Source organism: Felis catus, chromosome A1 (assembly GCF_018350175.1).
Source record: "Felis catus isolate Fca126 chromosome A1, F.catus_Fca126_mat1.0, whole genome shotgun sequence".
In the NCBI taxonomy this organism is placed as follows: Eukaryota; Metazoa; Chordata; class Mammalia; order Carnivora; family Felidae; genus Felis; species Felis catus.
Window position 1 is genome coordinate 237,818,176 of NC_058368.1, and position 27,509 is coordinate 237,845,684.

Consider the following 27,509-nt stretch of genomic DNA (forward strand, 5'->3'; position numbering starts at 1 on the left):
GGGGGAAGGGAGGAGGAGGGAGAGGAGGGGAGGGGAGAGAATGGCAAGAGGAGGAGGGGGGAAGAGGGGGAGGAGGGAGAGGGAATGGGAGGGGGAGGGGGAGGAGGGGAAGGGGAGAGAATGGGAGGAGGAGGGGGAGGGAATGGGAGGGGGAGGGGGAGGAGGGGGAGGGGAAGAAGGGGGAATAGGGGGAGGGAATGGAAGGGGGAAGGGAGGGGGAGGGGGAGAAGGGGGAGGAGAGAGAATGGGAGGAGGAGGGGAGGAGGGGGAGGGAATGGGAGGGGGAGGGGAAGAAGGGGCAGAGGAGGAAGGAATGGAAGGGGGAAGGGAGGAGGAGGGGGAGGAGGGGGAGGGGAGAGAATGGGGGAGGAGGGGGAGGGGAAGAAGGGGAGGAGGGGGAGGGAATGGAAGGGGGAAGGGAGGAGGAGGGGGAGGAGGGGGAGGGGGAGATAGAGGGAACTGGAGGAGACAGAGAGCAAGAACTGAAAAGCAAGAGGCATGTGACCGGCCGGACAAAGGCCTGTGTCTCTGCCTCGCGAGGGCACGGTGTAGCCGCTGTCCCGCACGCGCCCCCACCCAGCTCAGGGCAGCACACCGGGACTCTGGGGACACAGGAATTCTCTCCGCCCCGGGAGGAGGGGCAGGTGGGCGTGGCTTGGGAGAGGCCGGGCCAGCAGCCCTCGCCTGGAAGGGAAGATCACACTGAGATCGGGGAGCCCGCTGGAGGGGCGCTGGCTCCGGGGCCTCCGGGACCGACATCACCCTCCTCACTGGGCCGCACCTGCTCCCAGTGCCGCCAGACGGGCTTTGAGAAGGAGCCCGTCGGGGTGAGCCAGGACGCCCTGCTTTCTCCTCCGGTTTCCTGCCTGGACACCCTCGGATGCTCCCGTGAGCCGGCTCCGCGCCCGCCAGGCCTCACTACACGGGTGTGAACGGCGAGGGAGCCTCTTCCCGTGAAGGAAGATGCGCTAACTGCCCGTGACTGACCTCCTGACCTAGGTGACGCTCGTTCCTACGTTTCTACTGGTAGAGTACCCATTGGTTTATACGCACTTATTGTCATCACAGAGCAAGAAAATAATTTGGAACCGAAGTACTTTCACTTCAAAAGGTTTTGGATTTTTGTGTCCAGGAAATCTCAAAATATACGAGCCATTAATTGGAAAAAAAAAAAAAAAAGGTCACTAGTCTATGACTGAGTGGAAACTGTGGGCCCTGAAAATAATCTCCCCCAAGCTGTGTCCCTTCAAGGTCTGGCCCCGGTGTCCCCGCGCTGCCGCGTTTGTGGGCGCGCCCTCTGTCCCCAGCAGCCAGCGCCACTGGCCAAGCCCAGAGCCGGGTCACGGGAACTCCGGTCTGCGAGGCTCAGTCCCTGGTAGTGTATTAGGTGACTCTGGCGATGGGAGGCGATCCTGGGAGCTCAGGCGCCACAGGGTGTGTCTAGAGCGATGCTTCCCAGCCTGATACTAACCACTGACCCCCTCGGCCCCGGTGTCAGCACCTCCACTGTGGGTGCCTGTTTTAGCTTGTGGGTTCCCTTCCTGGAAAGCTGGACTGGTTTCTGTTCCACTGGGTTGTAATGAGGATGAGATTAATTTAACCACCAAAAATACCAGATGATTAAGGGCTGGTTGTGAACTCTCAGATGCCAAAGGTAAATGGTTTTCCGTAAATGGTTTTTCCGAGGAACATAAGCCACAAGAAAAGAGCTTCCCTTGCACGGATACAAGCAGAAATCCGCATGAACCACGGGAAACCTATGGTCCTCATTCCTTCCTGCCAGAGACACCCCGGGATCGGTGTGTCTGTCTTCCGAGGACTTGAGGTCGTGCCTGCAGGTGCAATCAACCCACAGTCAGTGGCCAGACGGGGCAGACTTTGCCTTCAGTCATCGAAAAGGCATTTCGAGTGAGGTTCGAGGCACCTGTGAGGGCCTCCCCTGACACGCCACAGCATCTTCGGAAGATGGTGACGGGCCATGGCACAGACACCCACCGCTGGTCTCCACCGTCAGGGGCTCAGGGAGGCAGGCGAGGCTGCGGGGCTGGAGGACGGGGGCCGCTGGGAAAGGGAACTGGACCCCGGAAGCCTTGTCCTCCTCGACTGTGAGGTGAGGCTGGAGCTCCTAGGGTCCTTCCGGAATACCAAGCACCACCCAACACTGCACCTCAGTCAGTGGACAAAGAGGCTTGGAGCACGGGTGCCTTGTGAGCCCAGCCCTGCTCGGCCGCGGAGGTTTTAATTAGATTTCTGTACTTCCAACCTCAGCAGGCAATATCAGCTTTATGAACAGAGATGAGGAATCATTTCGACATTAAGTCTGGGGTGGAAAGAATGGATTCAATCACATCCTTCATCAGACATCTCCAGGGTTCAAACCACACTCAGGGTGGCCGGGAGATTTTATCCCGCTGCCCGGGCAGGAGGAACCGACATGGTGAGCAGGAAATTGGACTGTTCCTATACAGGAAATAACAGCACTCTGTCAAAATCTACAGGAGAAACATGTGTTCAAATTTGCTGTCAATGCTCCGCGTATCTGATCGGAGAGCGCGAGGGCGAAATTGCAGGAGCGCGTGGTGTCAGCGCACAGCCTCCGTTTCAGCAGGAAGTGCGCGCAGACCCAGAGACATTGGCCGAAAGCAGCGTTTTTCTCCCACGACGGTATATGCAGCCTGTAAAATTGGAACACACGTTACGTTAACATAACATTCTGTCGTGTTTCGTATAACCGCTTTTTGAGAAAAAACCAAACACACAGAGCCATAACCGGTCGTTACTCGTGACTCACAGCCAAAACAGAGAGAAGAACTCGGCACTAAAATGAGGCAGTAAGAACAGATTAAAATTTGTTGACATTGGGACACCTGGCTGGCTCATTCGGTAGAGCATGAGACTCTCGATCTCCGAGTCATGAGTTCAACCCCACGCTGGGCGTAGAGATTACTGAAAAGAATTCCTGAAAAACTGCTGAAATTGTCTACAAATATACGGTATTGCCTTTAAAGTAATCTGTTATGTAGTGTTAGATAATAATCTATGCCACATATCGTATGGCTATACATCTTATACTACAGAATACGCGTTACATAATATGGATATTATATGATACACAATTATATTACGCTGCATATGGTATATGTCATATACCATATATTACACGACAGTGTGGTCACTGACCAGGTGGTTAGACCCAGAGATCCGATTCCCGTGAAGCCACACCAAATCTCTGGCCGTTCCACCCAAAGTTCACCTTGGGTTCACTGTCTGATGAACCACAGGCCCACCCAGCCCACAGCTGGTCCAGTCTTCCAGAGAGAGGTGGCGTGGGGCCCAGATCTTTTTATCAGCCCGAGGAGAGGCTCTTGAGAAGCCCCCACACCCCGCGTGGCTTTCCCGGTTTTACCGAGGCTGCTCGGCCAAGGGCACAGACGGGCCATGCGTTAGACCCTCAGCCGCGCCATCGCAACCCGCACACCCGGCCCTCGGGGCGCCGCGCCGTGGGGCTCCCGCAGAGCCAAGGCTATACCGACGGTAACTACTGTGCAGAATGGCAGCAGACCTCCTTCTCTTCCTGAACTCAAATAATTGGGGGGTGGCCTCTCTAAATGCAGCGGAGGCCTCCCCTCAAACCCACGCGACGAGGACAGAGACAGTGTTGGGGTGGCCTGATGGGCGGCCGGGAGAAGACCAGCGAGTGCCTCTTCCAGGCGCGTTGAGCCGGGACAGGCCGTCGTACTGATGCCCTGGTTCCCAGGTGTGCGGCCACAAATTCCCAAGTTTCGTGGGGGATGGGCACTGAGGAGGGCACTTGTTGGGTTGAGCACTGGGAGTTGTATGGAAGCCAATTTGACAATAAATTATAGTAAAAAAAAAAACCCCAGCAAACTAACAAGTTTCACAGCTACAACACAAATTCATTCTCTACGGTTTTGGGGTCCAAAGTGTAAAGTGAGGGTGTGGTGGGAACCCGTGTCCTCGCTTCTGGGGCTGTTGGGAGCCGTCTGCACTTGTTGGCGGGTGGCCTCGTCCCCGTCCTCACCGCCAATGACTCGGCCTCTCGTGTCTCAGGCTCCGCTTCCCCCTCCCGTGTCCACTGGCCTACCTGACCCTGCTGCCCCCTCCTAAGGGCCCTTGCGACTGTGCTGGGCACACCCACAAAATTCAGGACGGTCTCCTCGTCCAAAGACACTTAACGTAAATGTTTCTTTTGCCACGTAAGGTGACGTAGTCTCTGGTTCTGGGACTAATTAGCACGTGGACGTCGTTGGGGGCATCAACCAGCCCACCGCACGGAAGGGAAGCCTGATCATCACAGGAGAGCAAGCCCGAAAGCCACTGTCTTCCAAAATCATCGCGGGCACCCTTGGTTCCGGGATGCTGGGCAGGCTGAGAAGGGGAGGACCGGGCAGGGTCTCGTCACCGCAGGTGCACCTCACCGGGTGGGCCCTGAGGGTCCAGAGCGCCGTCTGTCCACAAGGGAGCGTTCACCCTTGTCACATACAGAGGACAAGGGTGGCTCTGGCCTGAGGGCCCCTTTGGTGTCCCCTGTGCACGGGCGGGGGTAGAACCAAGGCTTTGCTGCCTTTGGGAAGCAGATGGGATCCCAGCCTGGCTTCGCTGCCTTCCGGTCAGGACGAGCCGCTGGCTCAGAGCGGAGAAAGGACACGCAGACACCGGACAGTCCTGGACCCTCTGCTGCCCCAGCCGGCCCGACCCTTGTGAGACAGAAGCGTTCCCAGGTAGGATCACAGGTGCAGCGGCCCCTTCTGGTTGGGGCCAAGGATGTGCGCAGCAGGTGGGTGGCCTGAATGAGGGGTGGGGTCAGTGAGACAGAAGGCACTTCAGGGCCCTGGGTGGGGGGGGGGAGCGCGAAGGGGAGGGCGAAGGGCGGGGAGAGGGGCGGGGAGAGGGGCAGGGCCCTGGGGTGGGGTGAGGGGAGAGGGGCGCGGAGAGGGGCGGGACTGGGGGGGGCGAGGGACAGGGCTCTGGGGCGGGGCGAGGAGTGGGGTGGGGTGGGGAGAGAGGCGGGGCTAGGGGCCACTAGGTCTCAGCTGCCACCTGGCCCTTGTCCATGTTAGTACGTGGGCACCACACTGTCAACATTTTTTCCTGATACATAACAGAAATGTGTATATTATGTAACATCTTCAGATTAGTATTTGTCTTATTTTTGAAAAATACTTTGTTTTTTAGAACAGTCTTAGGATTACAGAGACTTGTAAGAGGGGACAAAGAGTTTCCCTGAACCCCGTCCGTAGGGCCGCTTGTTCCCCAGTCTTAGTTCAGTACGGTCCATCACTGTTAATGAACCAGTGTCAGCCCAGTGTTCTTAACCATCCCCCACACTTTATTCGGATTTCCTTAGTTTTTACCCATTTTTCCAGGATCCCGTAGAAGACAGCACCTTATATTAGTGGTTGCCGAACCCCACAGCATCTGTGTTTTCTCCTAGAAATTTTACAGTTTTGCACTTGACATTTAGGTGCATGGTCCCTACTGATTAATTTTTGTGGAAGGAGTGAGGTGTGTGCTCGATTATTTACTGACCTCCTGCCTGCCTGCCTGCCCGCATGTAGGACCAGTTCCAGGATCTGCTGGGAAGACATCATTCTCCTGTGACTTGTCTTCACTTCACCTCCAGGACCAGTTGACTGCGTTTGTGAGGCCCCGCCCGTGTGCCCTCTCCCCCGCCCCGTCCATCTAGTGCCCCTTCTCTCACTAATACCGTGAGGACTGGCGACCACGGCTTTATAGCAGGCCTTGAGACGGCCAGTGGGTCCTCCAAATGTCCTACGCCTCCTCGGTATTGTGTTGGCCATTCCAAGTCTGTTCCTTTTCTATATACATTGTGAATAAGTTTGTCCGTGTCTACAAAATGGGTTTCTGGCATTTGGGCCGATGTTGTGTTGTATCCGTGCGTCAAGTAGGAAAGAATCAACCCGTTAATGTTATCGATTCTCCCAATCCAAGAACCTGGACTCTATCTCCATTTACTTGGAATTCTTGGATTTTTTTAAATATTTATTTATTTTTGGGGAGAGCGCAAGCAGGGGAGGAGCAGAGAGGGGGAGACAGAGGATCTGACGCAGGCTCCAGGCTCTGAGCTGTCAGCACCTGTTACATTTACACCTAGGTATTTTAGTTTTATAGGTGAGTTGTAAGTGGTACGTCTGTAGGTATGTACGTGTCTATCAGATACATACATACATACTGTAGAGATAGATGATTGACAGATAGATAGATAGATAGATGATAGATTGATAGATAATAGAAATAAAGATAGATAGATAGATAGATAGATAGATAGATAGATAGATAGATAGATGATAGACAATAGATAGATGATGGATAGATGATAGATTGATAGATAATAGAAATAAAGATAGATAGATAGATAGATAGATGATAGACAATAGATAGATAGATAGATAGATAGATAGATGATAGATTGATAGATAATAGAAATAAAGATAGATAGATAGATAGATAGATAGATAGATAGATGATGGATGATAGATAGATAATAGATAGATAGATGATAGATTGATAGATAGATAATAGAAATAAAGATAGATAGATAGATAGATAGATGATAGATAAGATATGGATACATAGGTTGTGCACGTGTCTGACATTTTAATTGTTCACTGCCGATATATGGGAAATCAATGGACTTTTTGTGTATTGAATTTATTTCGGTCCTATGACCTTGCTGTGTTTGCTTGTTGTTGCCAGGACGTTTTTTCACAGTTGTTTGAGATTCTCTGACCCCAGAAGGCCGTGTCCCCACACGGGGGAGCGTGCCTGGCCCCCATGTGTCTTTGAGCAAGGCACCCCCCCACAGAAATGCTGGCTTGCCCCAGAGAGCATCTTTTGGGTGTAGATCCTGGAACCCACAATTCTGGTTTATAGCTACGGGGGACGCATAAACAGCGAGGGACAGAGATGCGTGTGAGGTTGGGGGCGAGGGGTAGAGTTTCCAAGAACACTGCAAAGAAGTCAAGGACCATGCTGAGCGGGGAGAAGGTTTGTTTACTTTCTGGCTATTTCTTCTTTTCCTTGAATATCTTGCCTCTGGACGGATGGTTGCCTCTGAGGATGTTATATTTAGAAAAGCAGTCGGAGAGAGAAGGGGTTACCTTTCAAATCCTCGGGCCAGTTGATCACACAGAGCCTTCCCGTGTGTCGCTCTAAGGCACAATTATGTGTAAGCAGGACCCCCTCTGAGAATTCACGTGAGGATCCGAAACTGGAGCTGGAGCCCGAGCTCAGTGGCGCCGTATGTAACATAATTATTCTGGCCGCTGATATTCTGCCACCACATCTGTCCTTTTTGCTTCCACAGAAACAGGAAATCAGACACACGCGAGACGTTTTCTGGGCTGCGCGCACGTTGGTGTCTTGTTACCCGAGCCGTTCCCCGGGCTGGCGGATTACGTCGTCGCCCCGCGGAGCCGTGGGTGTGCGAGGGAACGGGCCCCGACCGTCTGCTTGCCCTGCCCGTCTCCTTTTTAAGGTGCTTGTATGTTGTGGGCGTCCTCGCCCCAGCCGCGAGCGAGGCTTGCAAGCGGGAACGATGCCGTTGTACGGACCGGGGACACAACGGCATTTAGGGGATCGGGATCAGGGCTCCGCAGCACTGAAGTGGCCCGGGGAAGGCCAACAGGCCCCGTGACCAGCCGCCCGGCGCCGAGGCCCAGGAGGCCGCCTGGCATTCAGGCTCGCGCTCCCTCCAGGAGCCCGGGTGGAAACTCACTCCCCCTGCTCCTCCTCCTGACACCCCGGCAAAGCCACACCAGGAATGTCAGGACCCGGGAGCCCCGGCCCCACGCGTTTCTCCAAGTTAGGCGCGTCCCCGCGGTGTGAGCGCCGACGTAGGGCAAACCTGTGAGTCCTTCGGCAAAAGCTACATTTCCCTGGTGGTGCCACAGGCGTGGTGTGTCAGAGGCATCAGCTACGCCTTTGAGCCCAAACACCTGAGCTTTGGCCTCGTGGAGGGGCGCCTGAGCTTCTCAACCTCTGACGCACATTTCAGATGCTTTGCTTGGGGATAAGGTGCTTCCCGTCCGCAAAGCGGGAGCAGGGGACACCTGTCCCTCCCCACCGTGTGCGGGATGTTGGCGATGACAAAGTAAAACAGGCTCGCTCCACTGTCTGTTCACTGTTGCAGGGGCCAGTCACGTGGGACCCGGGCTGTGTCGTGAGAACCCGTATCCTAACAGTCTTTGGCAGCGTCTGAATGCGTGTGGCCAGAGGGGAGAGACTGGAGGGCCCCTGGCAGACTCCCGTGTGGTTGTGCAGCCGTCCTCCAGCAGACTCTAAGCCAAGGGTGGGTGACGGTCCGACGAGGCAGAAGAAAAATCCCAGAGACGCCGATGGAGACAGGAGACTCGGGTTTATGGGGGAACCGCCGTGCGGGGAGCCAGGAGCTCCCTGACCGGACAGAGCCTCCGCTGCTGGGATCTATGTGCAGTGAGCGAGATCGTACAGCACGGCAGCTCGGCCTGGAGGCTATCGGCCCATCCCCTCCTTGCACGGCCAGCGTTCCCAGGTCAAGGGCTACTTACTGTCTGACATTCTTTGCTGCAAAGGAGATGCTCCAAGTTGGCCACCCCAGAGCCCTGAACTTGGACGCTGGAATCTACACATCTCATGTGCATTCTGCTTGGTGGGAATGGAGAGTGAGGACAGGATCTCCACGTTCCCAAGATAGTGATTGACTCAGGGATTCAGGCCCTGCTTGCCCACCCCAGCTTCCAGCACAGACTACACAGCATCCGGTGGTGCTGCCCTCCGTTCTAGAACTGCCCTCGTAATCCAGACAGAGCCCAGGGGAGGGGAGACGGTAGGACCTCTGAGATCTGGTTTCCACCCTCTGGGGCGATGAGGGGCCAGGAAAGAATGGAGATGAGCTACATCCAAGTACGCTCGTGTCCTTGCTGGGCACCTGACCTTGAACTTGGATCCTGAGTTTTGTGGCCCTGCTGGGTGAAGGTGCTAAACTAAACACTGGGAATGTAGCGGCTGGGGGTCCGGGACCTCTGTTGTCATCCAGACCCGGGCTGCTGAGAGTGTGGTCTGTGGATAGAGCATCAGCGTCACCCGGGAGCCAGTCCCAGACCCTCCGCCCTCAACACACAGGATCGGGATCCATGTGTGAACAAGATCTCACGGTCCGTGCGTGTGCTCAACTTGGAGGCACCCGGACGTTCTGGAAGACTGCACTTGTCCTCTTTGTTCCCTCGAGCCATGTGGTTGGAATGGATACTGGTCTGCTGGGCTGTGGAACCCTGGGCAGGAGGAAGCTGGTCCTCATGGTGCTGAATGTGGGTCTAGGACCTGCACAAATACTCACGGAAGTAGCAGCTCCAGAGGACGCAGAAGGCCGCCCAGCAGAGAACACGACGTGACTGGCTCATTCGGGGGCCGCAGGCTCTAGGAGGCTCCGCGGCGCACGGGAGCACAGCCTCCTTCCGGCGGATGGTCATGCGTCTTCACAGGGTCGCTCTCCACACACTGCGTGTAGGACCCATTCAGTCTACAGTGCGGTGTCTGCCTCCCACGGGTGTTTGTCCTCCCACAACGGAGCCGCGCGCTGGGGTGCCGTCGTCTCCCCTGGACCACTGGCACCGGGCTCCCCACCCTTCTCCGGTCTGCCCCGGATGCCGCCCCGAGTTTGTCTGCCAAATCACAAGTGGTTAACGCTTCCCGCCTCTTGCCGAGAGACCTTCGCTGAGACCACGCGGCGCCTCTAATGTGTGAACTCTGAGCTGCTTTATTTAGCACAGTCTTACGGATAACTCTCAAGACGATGCAGACGGGCACAGGTTTTCTCTCGTCTTTCCGATCCTTTTTTTTTTTTTTTTTTGAATTGATAAAGTACCAGGGGATTTGGATGGCCGGAGTGGGATGAACGCATGTGTTCATCTCAACTAAATCCTGAGATCCACGACGGCAGTGAAAGACCGAGGTGGCGTATCAGGGAGTGGGTCATGGCAAATGAAAGCTGCCAACCACATTTCGGGGCAGAGGAATGCTTCCGGGCAGTGGTGTAAGCAGTGGACCTGTCTACACCACAGGGCCCAGGCTAGACTGGCATTGATGGTCAGCACGATTGGCTGAGCACCAGAGGGGGCCACGTCCATGCAAGGCCCCTTGCCAGCCACACGGGGACCCCAGGAAAGACTGTGCTCGGGGCTCTGGTTCCTTGGGTGCAGCCAACGGGGTGATGGGGAACTCACTAGGAGGTAATGCAGTTATTGAACAAGCCAGCCCGGGTGCAGCAGGAAACAGCTTTATTGTTTCCCAGCCCCGCTCTACTCAGGACTTCTGCTTCCTCCCTCCGAGGTCACCACCTGGGTTGATTCCTGATTCCTGAGATTCCCTCCGAGGGAGCCCTAAATGCCCCATCCAGCTTCACATCAAACCTTGGGTCTCCTGTCCCATGTCGGGCAGCCACTGGTTTCTACAGGTCCCCAACACCATCAGAAGGACGTTCCCTATGCCTCCCTGGCTGGACCGAGGGGTCACGCTGTGGTCGGTGTGTTCTTAATGTTGGAATTGTGTGCCCAGGGTGACAGCGTTAGGCGGGTGGAGCCCTGGGGAGGGAATTGGGTTATGAGCGTGGAGCCCCCACGGTCAGACGGTTAGCGCCCTGATACAAGAGGCCCCGGGGACCCTGTCAGCCCTCTGCCAGGTGAGGACACGGGGAGAGGTCGCCCTCCCAGAACCTGCCCCCGCTGGCATCTGAGCAGGGACCTCCGGCACCAGAACCAACAGAAATACATCTCGGGTGTTGATAAGCCACTCAGCCTGGTCCGTGGTGTTTGCTGTAGCAGCTTGAGCTAAGACAGTTCCCCCGCGGGGAGAGGGGAGGCCCTGCAGACGAGCGCTTATGCCCCGGCCCCTATACTCACTGCCGCTGAGCTCCACCCAGGTACGAGGGCTGTCAGAGCCCGTGTCCCCACCCGAAACGTGGGGGGCAGCCGTGGGCCTGTCAGCGGGCGAGGAGAGCTGCCCCAGGACTTTCTGCCAGGTTGGCAATGTTCTGGGCCACTAGTCTGGGAGGCACTGGGCTCACCCATCTGGGAGGCACTGGCCATGCCTGGCTATTGAGCGCTTGAGTTACCACTAGTGTGGCTCAGGCAGTGACTCTAAATTTATTTGATTTTAATTACTTTAAATTCAAATAGTCTCCTGTGTTTAGTGGCTACCAAGTTAGCCAGCTTTTAGTCAGAAAGACAGGATCCAAACCCCACAGTGGCAAAAGGAACGCGATCATGTCTCACATGAATTTCTTAGCCATATACATGGGGTTTTCCGTCACTGGATCAGGAACAAAGGGCTATAACGCAGCGAGGGGCAGAGAAGAATGCTTAGATGTCGAAAGTGTAAGCCTAAATAGTTTCTATAGGGGCTCTGCAGCCCACGGCTGGCGGGGACACACCTCGCCCACTGGGGCCAGCACCCACCTCGCCCCTCGGTGGGCCCTGGGTGTCTGTGCCTCTCTCGCTCTTGAATGGTGCCCACCGGACAAGAGAGGCTGAGTGTGTCTGAGGCCAGTTTCATCACGGGCGACACCACAGGCTGATGACCTGGGAAGTGCCTGCCGCCTGATGGCCTGGACCTGACCATCTGTGTCTGAGCCCAGAGCCACCCCTCACCCGGGGCCCTGGGGCAGCATGTCCCAAGGCCCCCAGCCCTGATGTAACGTCCCCACCAGGCAGGCCGCACGCGTGCCCAGGACGGCGCTGCTCTGACTGCCCCCGAGTGCACACACCTGTGCCCTCCGTGAGCCTGTCTCGGCTTCCCTGCACCCCGGGCCCTCAGGTCTGTTCTGACGCTCAGCGAGGGGCTCGGGGAGAGGAAACACGATAGTCTTTGTGAAACCTAAAATAGCAGTAAAAGATACAATGCACAATGCAGAATAATTATTCATAAACGATCAGTAAGTAGAGAACATCCACAAGTGGAAAGTCTCGTGCACGTCCCAACAGCACATTCTGCAAAATGCAATGAAATCCCGCAAACCGCGATTAAATTCCCACCCACCAGAGCATCGCCTCACGGAGCATCCTTACACGGACGCCTCCAGGAGACGCGCACTGAAGGAGGGCGCACCATTCGCCGGCGGCTTCTCCTCGGCTGGCAATTGAACTTTCCACCCGATCACTCGGCCGCCAGGACCGGAGAGGTAAGAACCCGGCGCTGGCCCGCCCCTCACGAGGGAGCGCCCCCCCTCCCCCGGTCACACGCTGGCCTGACGTTGGAGGGGGCTTCTTTTCGACGAAGAAGGGCTGACATCGGCCTGGTGTCAGCTCCAGACTTTGGGGGGGGGGCGTCTTCTAGCCCACCCAGGCCCTCGGTCTACAGAGTGAACCAGAAAGAGCCCCGTCCTTATATAACTCACATGCAGTGGGAGCGCCAGGCAGAGGGGCAGCTAAGGACCAGAGAAGACAGAGCAGGCGGATCAGACCGGTGGGTGGGGACAGAGACAGAGGTCAAGGGAAGCACAAGGCAAGGTGACACTTGAGGACAGCTGTGCAGGAAGTGAAGAAGCAGACCGGAAGATAACCTGAGACAGAGCTTCCTGGTGGAGGTCACAGCAAGTGCAAAGGCCCCGAGGTAGGAGTGTGCCTGATGTGCTGGAGGGGCAGGGGAGAGGCCGTGGGGCTCAGCAGGGAGAGCAAGGGTGAGCTGCAGGGGTGTGGATCTGGGAGGTGACAGGTGGCTCAAGCAGGGCTGGGAGGTGACTGAGGACCGAGGCTTCCATTCCTGGGTTGGGGGGGTTGGGGGCTCTGGCAGAAGGAGCTTGGAGCAGCTGAGGTTGTCTTTATTTGCTTGCCTCACTCTTCAAGAGCCAGAGTCTGCCTTCCAGGTTGAACGGCGGCAGAGGGGAGGCGCGCGGGCCATCCAGGAGGCTGCCGCGCAGGTGGTGGGGTGGGACGGGAGGGGCGGGCTGGGGGTCCACCGGGAACTGAGCTCGATGTGTAGAGTTTTTGATCCTGTACCCAGAAAGGATGTTCACACTCGTGATAACTTTATCCTTGAGATCACCGGAATGCTAAGGGTTTACCTCCGGAGAAACCGCTGGGCCTCATGTCGTTTCTGGGTGAGTAATCCCCCCACTGTTATAACCCACCGGGTGTTGAACTCTGGAATCAAAGTCAGTTGATGAAATTTGCTAGAAGCTGAATACAAATTATTGCACACAGAGGCATACTCTCCGTGGACTCGGTGGCCCAGTTTCTTAATTTACTGACACAGTCACATTAACTAGTCTCTGAGATTGGTTTGATTCTTTGGAGATTTTTTCCTGATTCCATCGGTGGCTGTGGGTGGCAGGGATTCGGGTCTCTGTTTCCAGATTTTGGGGGTAATTCCAGCGTAGGAATGTGAAATGAGGAGTTCAGAATGAGCTCCTGGGTGGGAAAAATGGAAAGGAACATTTTCTTTGGCAGCAGTGGAGGTTAAACGGAGTCAGGGCTGTGGCACTGTTCTCAAAAGAACGTCCATTCCTGGTTCAGGCCTGGCCACCGCAGGGGCAGGTGTGGGGCTCTGTGTGGGAACGCGTGGGTGCAGGAGCAGGGCACAGACACAGGCACACGGCCACACAGCAGGTGCCTCTGCCAGGGACGCCGAGCCAGCCTGGCCCTCGCATCTGCAGCAGAAGGAGAGGGAACCCGGGGCCCCGTGGCGGGCAGAGTAAGCTGTTGACATCACGATCTGTGCCGCTGGGGGACAGTCAGCGGATGCGGGGGCGGCTCTGGTTCTCATCCGGCGAGGGGAGCCGAAATCAGCGCCCCCGGTGACAACACAGACCAGCGCTCGGAACAGATGGCCGGACGCCTGCTCAGTTCTGTTTCTGGGGCTGTTTACATTCTTAAGTGACTGACTGTGACACGTCGTCCCAGTGGTGACGTTCTCCGCTGTGGCCTGGGAAACCGCGTGCCCCTACCCGGGATGCCCGGGTGGGCTTCGAACCCTACAAGCTGCCGGGAAAACGGCCCGGGCTTGGATGACGGGCGCTTCCCCCCGGATCGGCTGTGTGGGGAAACCACCCTGTGCCCGGCAACAGAAATGTTCCATCACGCCCGGGAGTCAAGGTGCTCACATTTTCTCCTTCACCACCAGGCCCGTGCCACTGATCTGCAAACATTTGCAACAGCAGGAGGTAAACCGGGAAGCACGCGGTCCAGAGCAAGCCGCGTCTTGCTGTCACCGGAGAGTCCGGAAGGATAGGGCTCCGTCCAGGTGGGGCCCTGGTGTTGGCCCTCACTTCTGAGGCGGAAGACTGAGCCCCGCCGGGCGGTGACCGGCGACCGACAGCCTCACGGGGTCTCCAACTTCTGTGGGCAGACACCCCACCCCGTCTGTGGGGCTGGACGCAGCGGAGGACACAGCCAGAACACGCGAGCAGGCCCCCAGAGCAGGCCGCAGAGGACACAGCGATCCACCATGAACTGTTAGCGCGGGCCTCAGCCCAGGACGGTTCCAGGCAAAACCTCCCGTCGCCTCTCGGGGTTCTCGGGGCCGTTTGTGTCCTGTGATACAGCGGCCTGTAAAGCAAACAAAACAGCCCAAACCAGGCCATGCAGTTCACCTTCCGACCTGGGTCAGACCCCATCTAAACCATACATCGTGCAGCTGATACCCATGCGGTAGGCGTGTTGTGCGGACACGAGGGAGGCCGCGGTCCCTCACCGTCGTCACCATCGCCAAATCTGCCCTCACGTTCCAGCTAAGTTCCAGTTCAGAGACAAGGGGCAGAAAATCTCAAAACAGCCTAGAAATCAGTCTTTTTCAGGTCGAATGTGAGCCAGTATTCTAGATTTGCTCCCATTAACATCAGAGCCTGTATATTCACGTACGTATGTCTGTGTACACGTGTTAAAATGCACAGACAGTTGACATTCACATATGTTCAGACCATTCCTAACTATCTAGTTCCTTATGAGGCCTAACACTTCATTAGACTGAGTATTGCCGCTCTGCTGTATTCGGAGTATTCATTTTGTTTTGTTTTGTTTTATTTTTAATTTTTTTAATGTTTATTTAGTTTTGAGAAAGAGAGACAAAGCATGAGCAGGGGAGGGGCAGAGAGAGAGGACGACACAGAAGCCGAAGCAGGCTCCAGGCTCCGAGCTGTCAGCACGGAGCCCGACGCGGGCCTCGAACTCATGAGCTGCGCGATCGTGACCTGAGCCGAAGTCGGACGCTTAACCGACTGAGCCACCCGGGTGCCCCCACAGAGTATTCATTTTAAAGGTCAGTAATTCAACCACTTCTATGACGTGGTGACATACACCTGTTTTGCACCTCACCTGAGACCTTTATTTCCTCACCTGCAGGCCGGGAACCGTGCTTGGTCCTTCTGTGGCTGCACCAGAAAGCAAGACGCCATCCCTGGTCTGAAGGAACTCAGTAAAGTAGAATGTGCATTAATACAACGCGTCGGAGAGCAGAGCCTCTGTGAACGTTGGGGCACTTGGGGCCGTCAGAGGCTCGCTTCCGTGTAAGGTGGACGAGCGGCTGCCTGATGGCAAAGAAAACCCGGATGTAGCCCAGCCCAGCCAAAACGTTCACATGCTGTGAGCCAAAATCCAGGCACCGTTTGAACAGGTGAGTCTGGCAGAATGTATAATTGAGCCATTTCTCAAATGTAAAACTCACGTCCTAAAATACACAGGACACAGTGATGACAGGGTCCTTCCAGCCTCTTCAAGAGTCGGTGCCTGTGGGGACAGACGTTTCTCCCAGTAAAAGGGGCTGGGTCAGAACAGCACACTCGTATCTTGGGCAAATTCTGAACGCACATTTCTTAGTGTCCACATATCCCCCGATGCTGAGCTGAGATCAATGTGAAAAAAATATTTCTTGGTAAATGTGCACTTATGACCCAAAGCTCATGGGAAAAGCCAATCACAAGCGCTGGGAAACCAAGGCCCGTGCAGACTCGGAGGGTTTTAGTCTCAAAGCGCCTGTATCTCCGAGTTGAAGGTAGCGAGTTGAAGCCATTAGGCGAATCCGTGAGCGTTCCTCTTTGTGTCCTAACTTTGCCAACACCGGCCCACACCGTCAGGGCAGGAGCACCTGAGGGCGTCCCTGAGAGCGGGGCACAGACCCGGCTCGCGGGACCTTCGCCATACGCGTTTGGTGAATTCGTCGTAACTGATGTCTAGTTCACCGCAATATTAGATTAGTTCCGGGTGCACAGCATCGCGATTCCACGTTTAGAGCCTTTGGGAAGTGATCGCCCTGGGGAGTCTAGTCCCATCCAGCACCACACAGAGTCACTGCAGTGTCACTGGCTATGCCCCTTATGCTGCGCTTTTCGTCCTCGTGACCTGGTTGCTTTGTAGCCACAGAGTTTGTGTCCCTGAACGCCCTTGACCGCGTCCATTCATCCCCCGACCCCTCCCCCTTCTGGCAACCACAGTCCACACAGGAGTGAGATCACACGTATCGGCTTTTCTCTACCTGACTTGCTTCGCTGCGAACGTGCCCTGTACGTCCATCCGTGCTGTATCTGGTGGGTGTTTGAGAGATTCTGGAAGGCTTGCTGACCCCCCATCCCCACCTCGTTGCAGGCGAGGACCAGAGAAGGGAACGCCTGAGGGCCCCGAGCTGGGGGGAGCGTTGGCAAAGGGGTCCTGGGAACGACATCATGGCTCTTCTGGAAGGTAGCTGTACTTATGGTCTCAAAGCATTGAGTCAGAATTCCTTATCTTCCTAGCAGTGTGTTGGTGCCCTCCATCGAGGATGGCTTAGCTGCAGCCAGCTGAGAGAGTATGAGCCCCCGATCGCCTGTAACGTCACAGCCACAATGTGGAACAGGTGCCTGAAGACGTCCACGCCCCGCATGCGACCAAGGTTCCGCCTGTGATTCCATCCAGCCCGCCAGGGAAAATACTGAGTTTCAGAAAGTGTATGGAAGTCAAGGGGTCACAGGAGCACAGGTGGGAGCCCCCGATCTAGGTCAATGGTGTAAAAGAGAAACAGGAGAGGTCGGCGGCGAGGGCAGCAAACGTGGCCGAGGCGTCCGCAGGGCGCGGGAGCAGCAGACCCTGCGTGCGTTTGCCCCGGGCAAGCATGTCGGGACCCACTTGGCAGCTGGCGGGTGCCCGGAGGAGCAGGAGCCCCACGCTTGCGGGTGAGGAGGCCCGCGAGGGACAGCAGGTGCGAGACCACGGGTCGGGACACCACGGAGGGGACGTGGAGCGGTGCCGGCAGAGTGTGAACCCAGCCGGGACGCCTGCCGTTGGCCCAGATGCTGCAGGGCATCTCGGCAGGAGGTTGGGAAGTCACCGAGAACGAGTTAAATGAGCCTTTGCGCTTTCAGAGCACGGGTGTGTGGCTCGTGGGGCCAGCTGCAGGGGCCCGTGAGGACGTGGATGTGGACAGTGACTAAGCATGAGGGCGTATTTGGGCTTATTTCCCGACAGGCCCCTGCAGAAGGCCTCCTTGCAGGGTGGCTTCTGGGCAGTTCTCCCGGCACAGGCACCTGGCAGGGGGCAGGTACCCCACGAGGTGGACTGAACCGACGAGAGATAGGCTGGGGCTGCACGTGCAGAGTTTGGCATGAAATTCAGCCAGGGCAACTGCCTCCTGGAGAAGCAAAGCCACACAGGGCGGGACGCGGCCAGAGGGAGAAGGGGACATCTCGGGATTCCTCACTTAGGTCTCGTCGGAGGAGAGAGGCTTCCGGGAGCCCGGCTTCGGAGTTCCGCAGGGCTTCTTAGGACGGGATGAAAAGCACGGAGGACAGACTCCGAGAGCCCGGTTCCTGCCTCTGCCATGTGAGTGTTTACTCTGCGTTCACATTTCCCTCCACTAAGATACTAGCTGTGGCTGCATAGACACTGGTCACCGTCTGACTCTCACGAATCTATCACCAGTGGCCATTTTTCCTTTTTACTTAACCTTAGTTAGCATACAGTGTCGTATTGGTTTCAGGAGTACGATTGTGCTAGTGGCCACTTAAACCCTCTCTTTGCAAAGCCACTGGCAGGGTTACGCCTTCGGGACCTTCCTCCTCGTCCTGTAGGTAGAAGCCGGTGGAGGCCAGGAGAGGACAGTGGCCCGTCCAAGGTGGCACAGCCCCGGAACGCGGCACAGGGCGACTCACTCTTCAGGGCCGATCGGGCTGCCTGCTGGCCAAGTTCACGTGGGTCGGGTCTGTGTCTGCTGTGACTGCAGCGGCCAGGCCGAGGCGTGCCGGCCACGGGGGAGTGTGTCTTTGTGTGGAAGCCACGGTCCAGAAGACACGACAACAGGACGGTAACGGTGACTCCTGACGACGGCCTGGTCTCTGGCGGGTCTTTGGGCCATTAGTACGGAAGCCCGAGGTGTGCACCAGGAGGGCCAGCTCCGTGGCCGTGGCCGTGGCCGGGCACTACCTTGTTCTGGGAATGAGTAGGGAAAGATCCGCGTGCCTCCCCTTCGCCAGGTAAAGGTGGGCTCTTTGCAACACGGACACGTCGTCGGGAAAAGATACGTTGCCATGTGTGCCACGGCCGCAACGGCCGGAGTTCCGGGATGGATTCCTGGCGGGCTGGGTTACAAGATGGCGGGTGGCGGGCACCCTTGGGAAGTCAGACGGCGAGACCCCCGGCGCTCTCGTGCACCCTGGGCATCAGGAGCCCGGACGTCCGGAGAGGACTCGTCTGCCCAGGACAGCGGCGGGTCCCGCCCCGTCCGCAGACAGGCGCTGTGACAGCTCCCACAGAAGCTCCGAGCGCCGTCACCATGGGTTCTTCTGCAGGTGACGCCCGCCTTCACTGTGTCTCCAGGGGCTGGGGCAGAGGAACTCGGCCCCACAGGTTTCTTGTGAGTAAATATCCAGTCTTCTTTTGATCCAGGAACCTCAGGTTTCCAGGGGGTAAAACAAGGAAGCACAGATCTGGAAAGCTCCCACGCATCACACGGGCCCCAAGGAAGATGCTGGACCGGACACATGTTGCTGCAGCCGCTGAGTGTGCAGGACGGGCCTCTGCCTTCTCCCGTCTCAGCACCCCGCGGCTGCAGGGCCTCGAGCCCTTGTCCACCAGACAGGAGCACGGGTGCTCAGAAAAACCACCTGGCCATCCCCCTAGGGGCCACGTTCCGAGCAGTGTCCCCGAAAGAAGTGTCCCTGCGGTCCTGGCGGCACCCGGGGGTGCAGAGGAGGACAAGTACTGTTTGCTGCACGAGCGGGGTGTCCTAGCCCCGCTGGAGGGTGCGGAGGGAGCCGTGAGGCCGCCACCGGCCTGTGCCGGGAGCTGGCGGGCACTGGCAGCGGTTGTGGCCTCCCCCGCGGGCTCCCCTTCCCGCCTCCCGAGTCCGCACGAGATGCCGGAGGGGCCGCGGCTTCTGGGCAGGGCAAGACGTGGACCCAGGGCAGGTCCAATTTACGTTTCGGAAGATTTCCCTTCCCAAAAGGAAAGTGTCTCCGAAGTTGCTTCACTCTGAGAAGTTGGGAGGGAAACGTTCGGATAATCGTCATTAGGCTGTTCTTGTCCAGAAAAGCATTCGGTCTCCAAGTCTGAGCTCCGACGAGGAGCTGCCGGGACACCCGCCCCAGAGGCCCTCGGTCCTCCACTCGGGGTCTCCAGGTATAAGGTCATTCACACCAAGACGACAAGCACGGGGTCCCCCTGCTCTCCAAGCCGAGAGGAAGGCGCAGGGTGCCGGCTGAGGCCGCACTAATTAAAATCAGAATGACCCTCAGACTGAGGAGCGGAGAACCCAGAAAATACAAGGTGTGGGAGCCGAGGACTTGATAAGCAATTAAGGGTTGATGGAGTATCGTGTCCAACAGAGCAGACTAAGCATCCAGTTTTCAAAAAATCTCCCCGAAGAAAACGCCCACACAGAAGGGAAGGTTTTTAATTGTAGGCGTCGGGACGGCTGTAGACTGATGGGGACGGTGACTTTATCGGCCAAACGGATTCGGTGATGGATGTGCAGACAAAGCAGATGTTACAGGGGACACGGGGCACCGCGGCACGTGACGAGGTCGGCGGCGGGAAGCGACAGACAGACAGACGGAGGCCGGTGGCGGGCCCGGTGGACCCGCGGGCTGTGTGCACCGCCCTCTGTTTGTGAGCGGAGCAGCCGCGGCCCCACGCTGTGTCGCCGCTGCTGGGCCTGGCACACACGTGACAGGGGCGCTGCGGTGAGCAGGCAGGGAGGGGAGAGTAATGGGGGCGAGCACGCGACCCACTGTGAGCGGCAGATGCTGCTGGCCTCGGTCCATCCGCCTGGCCGTGCGCTCTGGGCACCTGCCACAGGGGCCGGGCGTGCGAGGGCCGGGAACGGCGCGGTGCTCCGGGGACGAGGCTTCGGAGAGGAAAAGGAGCACAAAGGAGGGCAGGGCCACGTCCTTGGCACGTGCCGCACGGCACCGCGACCGCCTCGCCTCGCCGCGTGAGCCGTCCGTCAGCTCAGGGGCCGCTGGTGATTGCTCAGCACTGCCCCCCTCGTGCCCCACCCCGTCCAGCAAATGTCCTCTCGTGACGGCCCCTCCGGCAGCCGGCAGCACAATGGATGACCGGGCGCCACGCGCACCTGCGGCCAGATGTTACAGCCCCAGCAACACCTGGGAGAGCGGCAGGGCGGAGAGCAGGTGACCTTCAGACACCTGGCCACGGAGCCGCAGGCGTCCATCCACCGCGGCGTCCGTGGAGCCGCTCGGACCGCGACACCTGCTCGTGGAGGAGACGCCGAGCGCCCGGCTGGCAGCGAAGGCGGCTCCCGCCGTGTGCGGGACGTCGGGCTCAACCCTGGACCCTCCGCGGCCCCTCACCCCGGGGCCCGCGACTACCAGCTTGTATTCACTGGGCAGCAACGACATGCTGAAAAGAGCAGTGGCTGTGACAGTCTTCGTGGAAACCTGGGAGGTGGGTCCCCCCTCCCCCGCTTAAGGCAAAAGCAGGCAGCCCGCCCGGCCGACGGCACGCAGCACACAGGCCACCCATCAGCCTGGGCCCACCTGACGCCGGCTTCCTACCCCGTGTCACCGAGAGCACAGGATGCTGCCCGGGGTCCGTGATCATGGGTCCTGACTTCAGAGCGACATCCGATTTTGACCTCAGGTCAGGAAGGTCACATGGCAATGTTAATGTAGCACTGAAGCCAAGGTCGGCCCCCCTTTATCGTTGTAAGTCATGTGTCACCCTTCCAGGGGTAATTTATCGCCCGACGAACCTCTCGGGAGACGTGCCCAAAGCTTGGGTTCCGGTACGGAGGCTGCTTGGGTGTCATCAGATGCTTTCAGGGCAGCTCATTCCACAGGGAGACCCCTGTGGGCTCGTAACAGACCCTGAAGGCTTGTCTGTAAAGAAAGGAGTTTTATTTTTCCTGCGGGAACACGCCAGCTGTTTTCATGGGCTAACACAGCATCGCGGGAGCGATCCCGGGCTGGGGAGGGAGTCCGATGTGGACCCCAAGCCCGTCCTCTGCTTCCCTGAGTCTGTAGGTTGGGGGGATGAGGGGATACCGCACACCCCACCCCGTTTGCCGCAGGGGCTCAGGCCCGGCGACTCGGGGGGGGGGGGGACCACCGCGCAGCTGGTCGCTCACACCCACACGGGCCAAGAGGGCAGGGAGAAGATACGTCGTGTGGCCAGCAAGTCCCTGCACATCCTAGACGTGGGTGCCCGGACCTTCAGGAGACACCTGAGGTCTGAGAAGGCTTGAAGAGGCGGGAGGGTTCCCGTGCTGGGGTGACCTCACTGACTCCATGACATCCGGTAAGCAGACTGGACGGGTTCGGGGATGAAGCTTGTTGCAGACTATTGGCCATATACCCATGGTGCCCGTTTCAAGACGGGCTACGGTCTGACTCCAGGGCGCTGGAGAAGCTCACCCCGTGCTAGCGGCAGGCACGCTGCCCTGGTGCGTCTTGTGGGGCCCGGGTCCCGGCCCCCATCGACACGGTCGCTGGGCGGGCAGAGCCGAGATGAGTCGGAATCGGGCCCGAAGAAAGCAGTGCTTCTGTGCCCATGTCCCCCGGCCAGAGACGGGCCATCGGAAGCTCTGCTCCTGAAAAGTACCACCTACAGAAATCTGCGTCCCTTAGCTACTGGCCACACAACAGGTTGTCTCGAACCAGAGGCTAGACGCAGCAAATGTTTCACTACTGCTCCCGAGTCTGTGGGTCACAGGGGGTGATTGTCAGTCCTTCTGTCTCCTATGTCTCGCCGAGACCTCATGTGACCTCCACTGGGAAGGCTGGGAGGCTGGGGGGGGGCACTCTAGGGGGCTGCATGGACTGAACTGTGTCCCCCACCCCCCGCCCAAGTCTAACCCCCAATGTGATGGTGTTTGGAGAGGCAGCTATAAAGGAGGTAACGATGTCAAGTGAGTTCATAAAAAGGGAGCCCTGATCCTATTGGACCGGTGTCCTTACGAGCAGAGGAAGAAGCAGCAAAGCTGTTTCACTGTGTGTACGGGGAAGGGGCCGCGCAAGGACCCAGGGAGAAGGTGGCTGTCTATGAGCCAGGAGGAGAAGCCTCACCGGAAACCATCCTGCCGGCCCCGGATCTCAGGCCTCCAGCCTTCAGAGCTGAGAGAACATCAGTCTGCTGTCCGAGCCCCCCGTCCACCGGGCCAGGCTGGGCTCCTCACGAAGCTATCTCAGGGGACACGAAGGGGACGGGGAAGCCACCAGGCCTTGGGAGACCTAGCTTGGGACCACACAGCTCCTCTCTGCCTCTAGGACAGTGGCCCCGGGCAGGACGGTGAGGACACACAGCCCCACCTCTCGACTGAGGGACCGTGAAGTGCACGTGGACGTTTGCACCCTGCCCTCCCTCCTGGACAGAGGTGGACCCGACTGCTGTGTGCGTGAGATGTTACTTTTATCATTACTTCTAAGTGTACAGAAAATTGCGTGGGAAGAATGGAAAATGGCCGGACCCCTGTATCACGAATGTCTCGCGTTGGTGCGATACATTTGTTGTGACGGGTGGGCCCATGCTGATGGTCACTGCTTATTAGCTGAGATGCACGGTCCTCCTAGGGTCCCTCTGGGTGTGGGACACTCTCTGGGCTTGGACAAGTGCATAATGACACGTGTCCACCATTGTCGTGGCTTACAGGACAGTGTCACCGCACTAAACGCCCCCCGTTGGTCACCTGGTCACCTGCCACCCCCAGCCCCTGGCAACCGCTGACCTTTTCACGGTCTCCATGGCTTTGCCATTTCCAGAATGTCATAGTGTTGGAATCACACCGTGTGTGGCCTTTTCAGACTGGCTCCTCTCGGAGTAATACGCACTGAAGAGTTCTCTCTGTCTTTTCACGGGTTGACAGCTGGTTTGTTTTTTTTTTTTAGTGCAGAATACTATTCCATTGTCTGGGTGTCCCGCACCTTCTGTGTCCATTCTCCTACCGAAGGGCACCTTGGCCGCTCCCAGGTGGTGTTGGCTGTGAATAAAGGTTTTTGTGTGGACGAGAATTTTCAGCTCACGTGGGTAAATCCCCAGAGTTACCTGCGGGCTCGCGTGGTGAGAGCGAGCTCAGTTGTGAAGGAAGCCAGCTGCCGCCACGTCGCATCCCCGCCATGTCGCGACGCCCGAGGGCTCCCGCTGCGCCCCGTCCTCGCCAGCCGTGCCGGGGCGCGCGTTCTGGGAGACGTGCGTGCTGGTGTCTCGCAGCTGCTCTGGCTGGCAAGCCCCTCCTGACGCACAACGGGGAGCACCTGTCACGGGCTGATTCTCCACCCCCGGTCTTCTCTGGCGTCGTGCTCGACGTTCCGCCAGTTTCCCAGTTTGCAATACTTTCATATTATTGAGCTTTCAGTGTTCTTCGGATGCTTCGGATACTAGTATGTTTTGCAAATCGTTTCGTGTCCAAACAGTGTCTTACACAGAGGTTTTTAACTTTACAGAACTTTAGCTGAGCAATTGCCTCCTTCGTGGATAGCGCCTTTGGTGTTAACGTCTAAAAGTCACATCACATCCAAGGTCGCCCAGATTTTCTCCTCAGAGCTAAGTCTATGAGTATTTACGATTACTTCTATTTCAGTGTATGATCTGGTTCGAGTTCATGAGACCCAGGTTTTTAAGCTCTAAACTCACACAACTCGGGAGGCCCGCTACGAAGAAAACACAGAATCACAGCCGCCAGACTAAATCAGTCCCTCGTGAAGGAGTCATTGCAAGGGAAGCACCCACACCCCATCAGCTTCAGGGTGAATCTGCCTGTGTGGCCGGGGTGGGGCGGGCGTGTGTGCTGCGGCCCCCGTGAGGGCACGACGATGACACGGGACGCACGGTTGTGCTAGAATCACGAGGGCCTGAGGACCTGGCCCAGCGGCCCAGCCCGGGATGCAGAAACCCAGGTAGACGCGTCTCTGCCTCCAGGCCACGTGAGGGTCTGCTGAGGTTCCAGGCCCTTCCGGGACCTCGTGGACCAACACCATCCTGCCCATTCAGCTCCTTCCGCTCCAGAGTCTTGCAACTGCCCCAACAACACCTGGGGAGCGACGAGCCCCCATCACTCAGATCCCCCGTCACCCTGTGTGCCCCAAAGGGACAGAAACCAGCATCTAGCTCCTCAGTGGTTACCGGCCTCTCTCTCCCCGGCCCCACGTTGTCACCCCTGGGGGGCCCAAGCTCGTCCGCTCTCCAGCGCGCCAGGCCCCGGTCTCTGCAGGTGTTTCCAGGCCCCTCCCCCCAGGGCTCCTGAGAACCAAGGCCAGGCAAGAGCCCCACTTGCTCGCGTCAGGCCTGGCCCACCAACTCTGGCTGCTGGCTGGGCCAGTGGGTACAGCCCTGGTTTTGGTGCCATGTGGCATGTGGGGCTTCCCCAGCGGCCTCACCTGGACAGGAAGGTGCCCCTGGGGGCCGAGGGAGGAGCCGTTAGTTCCTGGAATCCTGGTTCTTTGTTTTGGGGTGAACGGGTGGCCGGCTGATTTTAGCTCGCGGCCCCTTCAACCAGGGCGTTAGAGCTGATCGAGGCGCCTGCCCTCCATCCTGGGAATCCAGCCCTGCAGGCGTGCATGAGGGCTTCCGGCCCGTCTGCACCCCTGCGCCGAGACAAACAGAGACGGGGGTGCCCGGGGCCCCTCCCCTCGCAGCCAGGGCAGCGCCTGAGCCAAGGTGAGAGCAGGGGAAGCAGCAGAGGAAGGGGCCTCGGCCCGAGTTCCCCAGCCTCAAACCCCACAGACACTTGACCACCATATTCGGGGAAGGGCCAAGAACACGCACCTGAAGTCACGTGTCCTTCTCACCGTGGAGGCTACCCCGCGTGGCACTCCCTGCGCCCAGGCTGGGGCCGCAGTCGGGGCCCCCCAACCCCAGACCCACAGGTGCCGGCGCCGTCCCGCCGAGTGAAAACACGCACCGAACCGCCGTGCCGGGGTCCCCTCTTGGACCGGGCGACGACAGGTGCACGTCTCTGGGGGGGGCCAGCAAAAGCCCCCTTCACTGCAAGCCTGGGGTTCGGAGCCGAGCGAGCAGGAGCTCCCGGCCAGGCGCCCGGGCGTCCACGTGGCCGTCGCCGGTGGGTCCACCCCGGCACACACCATTTATTCTGGGAGTTACAGCCTGCCTTCGTTTTCTTTTAAGAGATCCGTTCTGAGCGAGGTGCTGCTTCACCCTGTCCCGACAGACAATGGTGGCATTGAATGGCATTAAGCACGCTGTGCCCACGGGTGCGACAGCCAAGCTAAGTGTCCGCTTTGAAGGGCCCTCTGGGGACCTCACAGCCCCAAGCGGGTGGTGAAGCCAGCACAGAGCCCGCACACGGCAAGTGACAGGCGAGTCCCCGAAGATCAAAGACTGTGTTATGCCGACGGCTCTAGTTGGGGCACCACCCCCGGCCCCGTCAGGACGTGGCCGGGGTCCTGAGTCCTGTGCTGTCTCTAGCCTAGTGGCCTCTGTCTGCTGTTCTTCCAGGGACCTGTTCGTGCAGGAAAATAGTTGAACACCCCACAGTGGTCCCCCCGGAGTCTTGTCATGGTCCGTCCCAGGGGCGGAGGGCGTCTGCCTGCTGACCATCAGTGTGGTCATGGAGAGGGGAGGCCGGGAGCTGACGGTGGTGCAGGGGACCTGCCCCTTGAGCCTGGAAGGAGCACTGGGCACCGTCCAACCTTGGAAGGGTGGGCAGGCAGTGAGACATGAGTCTTGGCGGTTGATGCGTGAATTGCGGGCTGAGACTGAGTATAATGGAAGCAAACTATGCATAGACGAGGCACGGTTCAGATCTACGATCAGTGAGTTTGGAGCCCAGGGTTCCATGTGCTTGGCTGCAGAAATAACGCAGGCGGGGCAGGTGGCAGTCTCCTTTAGAATTCCGTGAAACCGCTCAAATTGTTTGCTGTCTGTATTTTCCCGTGCATCTTGGGATATCCTCTCCTGTTGTTGGCGTACCGCAGAGGGGTCACTAGGCACGCCACCGTGAGGACAGCAGTGCAGCCCAGCTTCACGTCAGTGGCAGCTGGGACCGCACACAACAACCACAAACAAAAGTGAAAACGTGGACACAGCCCTTGGTCGGAGAACCACACACACAAAGGAGACACTGTGTGCGGCTGGTTAACAGGCTGTTGCTGTCGGGAGGAGACATTGTCTGTCACCGCCTTGGACGGCGGGTGCACTCCATGCTCCTGGAGCAGCAGGACCCCTCTGAGGTTCCCCAGCCTGGTCTCCCTGCTGCTCACGTAGCCTCCCGCATTCTTACACGACTGCCAGGTACCCCATATGCATTACAAATTGGGGGGTGGTGAACGTGAGATGTTTGTTTTGGTGACGTGGGCAAGCAATGCTCGGAGTGACATTTGCCACGCACAGCGCTGGGTCCTGCAGCTTTCCCAGTGTGTGCTGCCTCTGCCTTGCTCGCTGTGGACACCAAAGGATGACTCAGTTCACAGACACTGAGGGATGAGTACGTTCATGGACACCGACGGATGACTCGGTTCATGGACACCGACGGATGACTCGGTTCATGGACACCGATGGATGACTCGGTTCATGGACACCAAAGGATGACTCAGTTCATGGACACCAAGGGATGAGTACGTTCATGGACACCAATGGATGACTCGGTTCACGGACACCGAGGGATGAGTACGTTCATGGACACTGATGGATGACTCGGTTCGTGGACACCGACGGATGACTTGGTTCATGGACACCGACGGATGACTCGGTTCGTGGACACCGACGGATGACTCAGTTCGTGGACACCGAGGGATGACTCAGTTCATGGACACCAAGGGATGAGTACGTTCATGGACACCAATGGATGACTCAGTTCATGGACACCGAGGGATGACTCGGTTCATGGACACCGACGGATGACTCAGTTCGTGGACACCGAGGGATGACTCAGTTCATGGACACCAATGGATGAGTCGGTTCATGGACGCCGAGGGATGACTCGGTTCATGGACACCGACGGATGACTCAGTTCGTGGACACCGAGGGATGACTCAGTTCATGGACACCAAGGGATGAGTACGTTCATGGACACCAATGGATGACTCGGTTCATGGACATGAACAAACCCACCAGAGGGAG